At 27.5% G+C, this 7,581-nt stretch overlaps 1 long non-coding RNA gene across 1 annotated transcript; it reads left to right on the forward strand.

Moving 5' to 3' along the window:
* The first annotated feature begins 5,273 nt into the window (after positions 1-5,273).
* On the forward strand, positions 5,274-7,244 carry LOC145018554 (uncharacterized). Its single transcript, XR_013667070.1, has 3 exons — positions 5,274-6,178; positions 6,617-6,719; positions 7,061-7,244. It is a non-coding gene; the product is annotated as an uncharacterized LOC145018554 (long non-coding RNA).
* The last annotated feature ends 337 nt before the right edge of the window (positions 7,245-7,581 follow it).

Raw genomic sequence — 7,581 nt, forward strand, 5'->3', positions numbered from 1 at the left:
CAAGCCATCAAACTCTTTCCATAAAGAATCAAGTTTATTATAATAATCTGAAAGAGAAGAACCACTTTGTTTTAGAGTGTTTATTTGCTGATGAATATTAAAAATTACAGAACCATCAGCCTTATTATAAGTTTCAAACAACTCATCCCAAATATCTTTAGCATTATCAGAATAAACATGACTAGCATATATTGCTTCAGATATAGATCCTAATAACCAATTACACACAACAGCATTCACACGTTCCCATTTAGATTTTTTTGTTTCATCAGTTTTTTCAAGAACAATAGTTCCATCCACAAAACCTAATTTATTTCTAGCTTTAAGACCTCTAGTCATTGCACTACGCCATAAACGAAAATTTTCATTACCAGTCAACTTGATAGTTATTATGGAAGTGACAGCATTATCAGAAGGATGTATGTATAAGGGATCATCAAGGTCAACTGAAGAATCCTTAGGGACACCACTTCCCTCAGGTATATCTCCAGCCATAACAAATCACAAAAAAATATTACCAATTAAAACAGACAAGAACAGAATAGAACAGGTAAAGAACAAAAAACACACTTGTGTTGGCTTAAAGTCCAGATGGTCACCACAGTTTGTCGGGGCCCAAGACAACCAAAACACAAGGAGAACAAGGCAAAAAACAATCAGCAATTTTCAGACAACAACTAACTGATGTACCAGATCTTGTACATCTATAACCAAACACAAAGAAAGGGAACGAGAAACCCTCACAGTGCTTTAACGCAAGTTATTTGTTTATGAGAAAAAAATCGACTCCCTGAATCTTTTACTCAACGGGTTTATCGGTGATGAAATCCGACCCCAAAGAGAAGATTAGAGGGATTAATCGATAACTGACACTCGTGACTTCCAGTTCCACTCAGATCTTGGCACCAGCAGGAAACTCAATCTGCAAGAACAACAAAAAATTCTCGCAGTACCAGGATCTTAAAAGAATATAAAGAGAAAAGGAAACCCTAAGTTTAATACAGAGTAACTCAAAGCAAGGTTAATCGAAGAACAAAAAATCTAACCTCATAATATCGATGACTCAGATCATAGTCACGAATACCAGAAGATGCGTCAAGAACAACGAGACGACGAGCCTTAAGCTCTGATACCGCGTTAAAAATCTACAAACTCATTTTTCCCAACATCTTCATTTCTTATATCATTAGAGGATAAAGAAACAGAAGGTTTTCAAGAACTTACACAAAAAACCTCACTACATAAAACCTATTCTACTCTCACAACAATACACTCAAATCCTAATCTACCAGATTATCAAATATGAGCAATCGAGACATAACAAACAGGAATACGAACAACGATCAGAAGAATATAACGTATCTAGTTCCCGATCTATGTAACCTGTAGAAAACCCTAACAAAGAAGCTTACAGAAGAACCTGTTTACAGAGAGAAGAATAAGACGCAAAAATCTTTCCCGAAACTAAACTCTTCCCACTCTCTCTCTGCTTTTATATCTCTCATGCATAAATCGGATCTAAAACCCGACCCAGTTAGGTCCGCGTCTTTTATTTTCTTTCACACCTGCACTTACTAATACAATATGTATATATATACGTATAAAAAATAAATATAAGATTGTACTCCAACTCATAATATTTTCAACAGTTTGTTTACAAAAACTATTGATTTGGGGTTTGTGTTTCTCCGGTGTTGGTAACTATGATCTCATTCTAGAATATAATAGTGGATATAAGATATCTTGATTGAGAGAAGGAGATCCGTGCTTAAGATAGAGGACCCTCAATCGTGTTCAAAGTTTAAGTTCATACTTCCAAGAATTGTACACATTCTTAAAGAATGAGTAAATAAAATACATTCTTATAGGAGTAATTTAAAATTAAAGAGTTCATTGTGATATATTCATTGTTTATATGCAAAGAATTGTTTTCCTTTTGTTTATATATAAAGATTTGTTATTGGATCACCTGTTTATTGTTTATTTATTTTTTTGCTAACTATGATTTAACATACTAATTCTTAAAGAATGAGTATTTTTAAATTAAAGAGTTCATTCAAATTGAATTTTTGCTTATATAATAAGAATTGTAGTCTTTTTGTTGTTAGTTTGTGAGCATTATCTATTAATATATGTTTAAAAGGTTTTTTTTATAATTGTACATATGCTTATTGAAGATTATTAATTTATGTATTTGTTAAGACATTCTTAAAGAATATGTATTTCTTAAATCACTTAAGTATGCTTCATGAAATGCTAGTAACCATATTTCATAAACAAAACTATAGTTTTACAGTTGCATAATTACTAGTGTGTAATATTCTTAACGAATACAACTCATATTCCTTACTACATGTATTCAGTAAGGTATGAAATTTATGAAAAATTAGTTAGGTAGATACCAATAGCAATTATTTCTATTGCTTATATTTACATATTTTTGACAAAATAGATCATCTTAATTTGTTGGTTATATACATATTTTATACAAAACTCTTACTAACATATAACGACTTTTACACATGCAATTCTTTAAGAATACAAATGTCAGGAAAAAACCATCGACTGAAACATATAATCGATTTCAATATTGAAGAAGGAAAAAAATGAATGTGTCATTTAACGAATTATAAACAAAAAAATATTTTTAACAAAAATACATTATTCTAAAAGAATGAATGTCGTTTTTTTTCCAAAAAATGTTTTTTTAATAATATAACATTCAAACAGTTAATACTAAAACCCTAATCACTATTTGGCAGTTAATTATTTGTATTCTTAAAGAATAAGTAGGAATTTAACCTGATGGTAGAACTACAAAGTCCTCGTCGTTCAGATCGAATTAACAGTATTCTTGAATTTGGATTTGAAATTCTCATGTAACCTTGAGTTTAATCTTCGGCATCCCATTCTTAAGTTTCTTCCTTATGATGTTCTATAGCTAAACATAAATTCGTACCAAATGTTGAATGTAAATATGTGTTGGAATTTTCTTTAATTTATAAGGATTTTATGATTCTTGAAGATTATTATCATTTTTTTGATATGATCAGGATGGATACATTTGGGGATATATAATCCACGTTCAGAGATGATGGTTTATTAAAATAATCAAATATCCCTAATTACTTGCAATTTCATAATTTGAAAGTGGCTAGAAACCCTTAGTAACGTTTTTACATAGTAATTGATTAAATAATTTTCTTCTAATTACAATAATGCCACAACCAATCTTAGCCATTTTATATTTTGATCCAACAACCATAATTTAGTAGTACTCACACTATAATTCCAATTCACATTTAATCATAACTATATATATATATATATATATATATATATATATATATATATATATATATATATATATATATATATATATATATATATATATATATATATATATATATATATATATAGACTAGGCGAATGTCTGTGTGTTGCGCAGAAACACTTATATAGTTGAAATCTTTACAAATATATGTTTTTTTAAATATAATAATAACGTTATTGTTAAATTTTATATAATAATTCATATATTAAATTGATATAGTATATTGATTATTTTGAATTATATGATAATATATACATCTATTATAACTGTATAATCTCAATTGTTTGAATGACTTATACTCACGAGTTACACATAAATAAAATTATATATATATATATATATATATATATATATATATATATATATATATATATATATATATATATATATAATAGGCGAATGCTCTTGAGTTACGCAGAAACACCTATATAGTTGAAGGCTTTACAAATATATGTTTTTTTTAATATAATAATAATGTTATTGTTAAATTTGATATAATAATTCATATATTAAATTGATATAATATATTGATTATTTTGAATTATATGATAATATATACATCTATTATAACTGCATAATCTCAATTGTTTGAATGACTTATACCCGCGAGTTACACATGAATAAAATTAAATATAATATATGGTTTAATGTTATTTATAGTTGTTGTTATTATTAATTAATTTTTTAAAATTTATTTGTTTCATGTTTTAATATCCATCATTATAATTATTTAAAACATCAAACATTGTTTTTTCATTTTAAAGTAACAATAAAATCATTTATATAGAGTTGTTTTTAACTATTGTTATTGTAAGTTATTTTAAGCTACTTATCTAAAAAACTTTTAGCTATTATAAAAATATCATTAAGAAATATTTTAGTTAAATAGAGATTACAATTTAGTTTTTGCATTTATCACTACAATTTATTACTTTTAACTATTTACAAAATATTCTTTGGTTTTTTAAGTGTAACTGAAATTTATATTTAAGATGACAATGTAATGTTATATTTAAATTAACAATTTAACTATTATTTCCAAACTGTTCAAATGTTGTAGCTTTAAACTGATAATGGTTTATATACAACAACATTTTAAATATAATAAATTAAGTATAATATGTTAAAAGTTATAGACATAACTTTATAAGTAGAAATAAATATATTATTTTAAAATTGAAATTTAGTTTATTTATTATTATATTTCAGGTTTGATATTTATTTAACCTTATTGACCAACTTATACTTATTATTAGAAAGACCCTACAATTTATCACTTTTAAATATTTATAAAATATATTTTAGGTTCTTTAAATTAAACTAAAATTTATACTTAAGTTCATCATGTAATATTATATTAAAATTATTAATTTAATTATTTTATACAGATTGTTCCACAATTATATCTTTAAAATGATAATGGTTTACATCCAACAATATATTAAAACTAATAAATTAAATATATTAAAAGTTAAAAAACATAACTTTATAAGTAGAAATAAAGATATTATTTTAATATTGAAATTTAGTTTATATATGATTATATTTTAGGTTTGATATTTATTTAACCTTATTAACCAACTTATAATTATTATTAGAAAGAAATTGAAAAGTCATGAGAGTTTCAAATGAATGTGGTGAAATGAAAAATGCATGAGAGTTTCAAATGAATGTGGTGAAAGGAAAAGTGTTTCATTTATAATATAGTATGATTTGATAATATATATATATATATATATATATATATATATATATATATATATATATATATATATATATATATATATTCAAATGAGAACATTTCTTTTTGCGAGAATATTTAGAACAAATTTGGATTTTATTTTTTATAATTTAATAATCAAATGAATAAAAAAAATACCGTACTCTACCCATCCCCAACCACCCACACTACCCTATCAATATCAAAAGTATCGTTTCTCTCATATCGTTTTGGTTACACTAGACCACCATTAAGACCACCGGACCACCGCCTGATCTCTCGGTTTCAGATTTCAACCTACAGACGAGGACCTCACTGATCACTATCTATTACACGAGTCACGATCATTAGCATAGTTTGTTGGAGTCGATCTTCCAACATCAATCATCGCTGATGTTGATTTCTACAAACACGGTCCAAGGGAGCTTCCTAGTACATTCTTTTTCAATTTTATACATATTATGAAGAATTAATAGCTTATTCAAGCGTGATGATTGATGAATTTTATCCTAAACCTCTTCAGAAATCGCATGCTCGTCTTTATTATTATTAATTATTAATGCAAGAATTGGGATGAATGATTCGGAGTGATCTATACGTTAGGGTTTTACAGGACGAAAATCTTGAACTCGATTTAGCTCAATTTGGATTCAATTCCATGCTTTTAGTAGTGATTTTGGATTTGATTCAAATCCACACAACTGTTGCTCCTTTTTCTCTTGTTATTGTGCCTGCTGCTCTGGCTAAATCCTCACCAACATTTGCTGAAATTCATGTGGCTGCTATCACTCCATTTACCACAATTCAAGCTGATATGCCAAAGAACATGATTGATAGCTTGTTGTGCCAATATTGAATGTTGGTTACCAGATTATCACTGATGCTCTATATGAGAAGGTCAGAATTTTGTGTTACCTATTTCTCATTTAAATCTAAATATTTGATCATGCTCATACTAATCAGATACTCAAATAGTTTGATTGAACTATGATATTCTTAAATTTAACTTGCTTGTTGGTGGATGGATGATAGATCTTTAGGTTAAGCCGACAGGTGTTAGAGTGACCGCTTAGCTAGCAATAGTTGATGCCTTAGACCTGTTCAACATCTTGTGCTCAATGCAGGTAAATGTTTTGTTTGTATTGCATATTGTATATTTAAGTATCTCACTTTTTGATATTAGTTTCGTTTAGGAGTTTATTCTCAATTCATCGACTGGTATGATTAGTTCTCTAGAGTGAGATGAATAAATTTGTACATATGTCCTCCAATAAAAACAATTTTGCATCTATTATTCATATACGAAATTAGGATCTCACTAGTTTTATGGAGTTTGTTAGCATAGACTTGAATATAGGTTCAAAATTTACCATTTCTTATATACATGGACTAGCATGGCCATCAACTATGGTCGTAATGTTGTCTAAATCTACACCAGTCTTTTATGGTGATATTAGAAATGATGAGAGGTTATTTTTCTTAACAAGTTATGCATGGTTTAATTAAATATAGAGTTTATTATTCGGATGACACTTACTTACTGTAATTGTTTTGTTATGTAGGTGCAGTTGCCTTTACATTATACAATTTAATAGCACACGAGTCTCTTATAATCATCAAATTCCCCTTTTTTGAAACCTCTTATAATGGTGTATAAATTAATTGGTTAGTGCATCTACTCTCTTTGTCTTTATTTGATTTTTTTCTTTAAATTTCATTTACTGCTATCTATGTTTAATCAAATGAAATAATCACTGAAAAGAAAATGATTTAAAGCACTGTTTCATGCTATTACATCTTACCATATTATTTGTTAATATGTGATGGCTCTATACTCTCATACAGACAGTATCTTGGAACACTGTATGCTCTTCCTTTTCAGTTCTCCTTTTGTTCGTTAACAAGTTTTGCATGGTTTTGTAAACAAGTTATGCATGATTTTGTTAAATATAGAAGTTATGATTTGGATGCTACTAAATTACTGTAGTTTTTTGTTCTTTTCACAGGTGTAGTTGCCTTTATTTACCTTTATCCATTACTGCAAGGATATTTAAAATCATACTACCTTTGAAATGGAGCAAGATCGGATTTATTTGGCACAGGTTGTTGTTTGCTTACAGTGAGTGATAAGTATATTGTGTACTTTCTAAGAGAACTTTCACTTTTTCTCTTATAATTAACTTGGAGACATTTATGTATATATATATATATGATGGATAGTATGTGTATATTGATGTAACATCCCAAAAATACGGTCCAATATTTTCGTTTTAAATTATTCGTAAAACCATAAATACAATTTATCATCTCATAAAAACATAAGTAATGTATCACAAAGTCATCATAACAATGTACTGTATCAAAACCATGTGTCAAAATATCAAAGTACATCATCCCAGGCTAAAAGTTGTGGTGTGTGCCATGCAGTCATCCCGAGCTTCTCCCCTTGCTACCAGAAGTACCTAAAACCAATATTGAAACTATAAGCACGGAGCTTAGTGAGTCTCCCCAAACTATCATATATCAT

Source organism: Lactuca saligna, chromosome 9 (assembly GCF_052625555.1).
Source record: "Lactuca saligna cultivar CGN05327 chromosome 9, ASM5262555v1, whole genome shotgun sequence".
Lineage (NCBI taxonomy): Eukaryota > Viridiplantae > Streptophyta > Magnoliopsida > Asterales > Asteraceae > Lactuca > Lactuca saligna.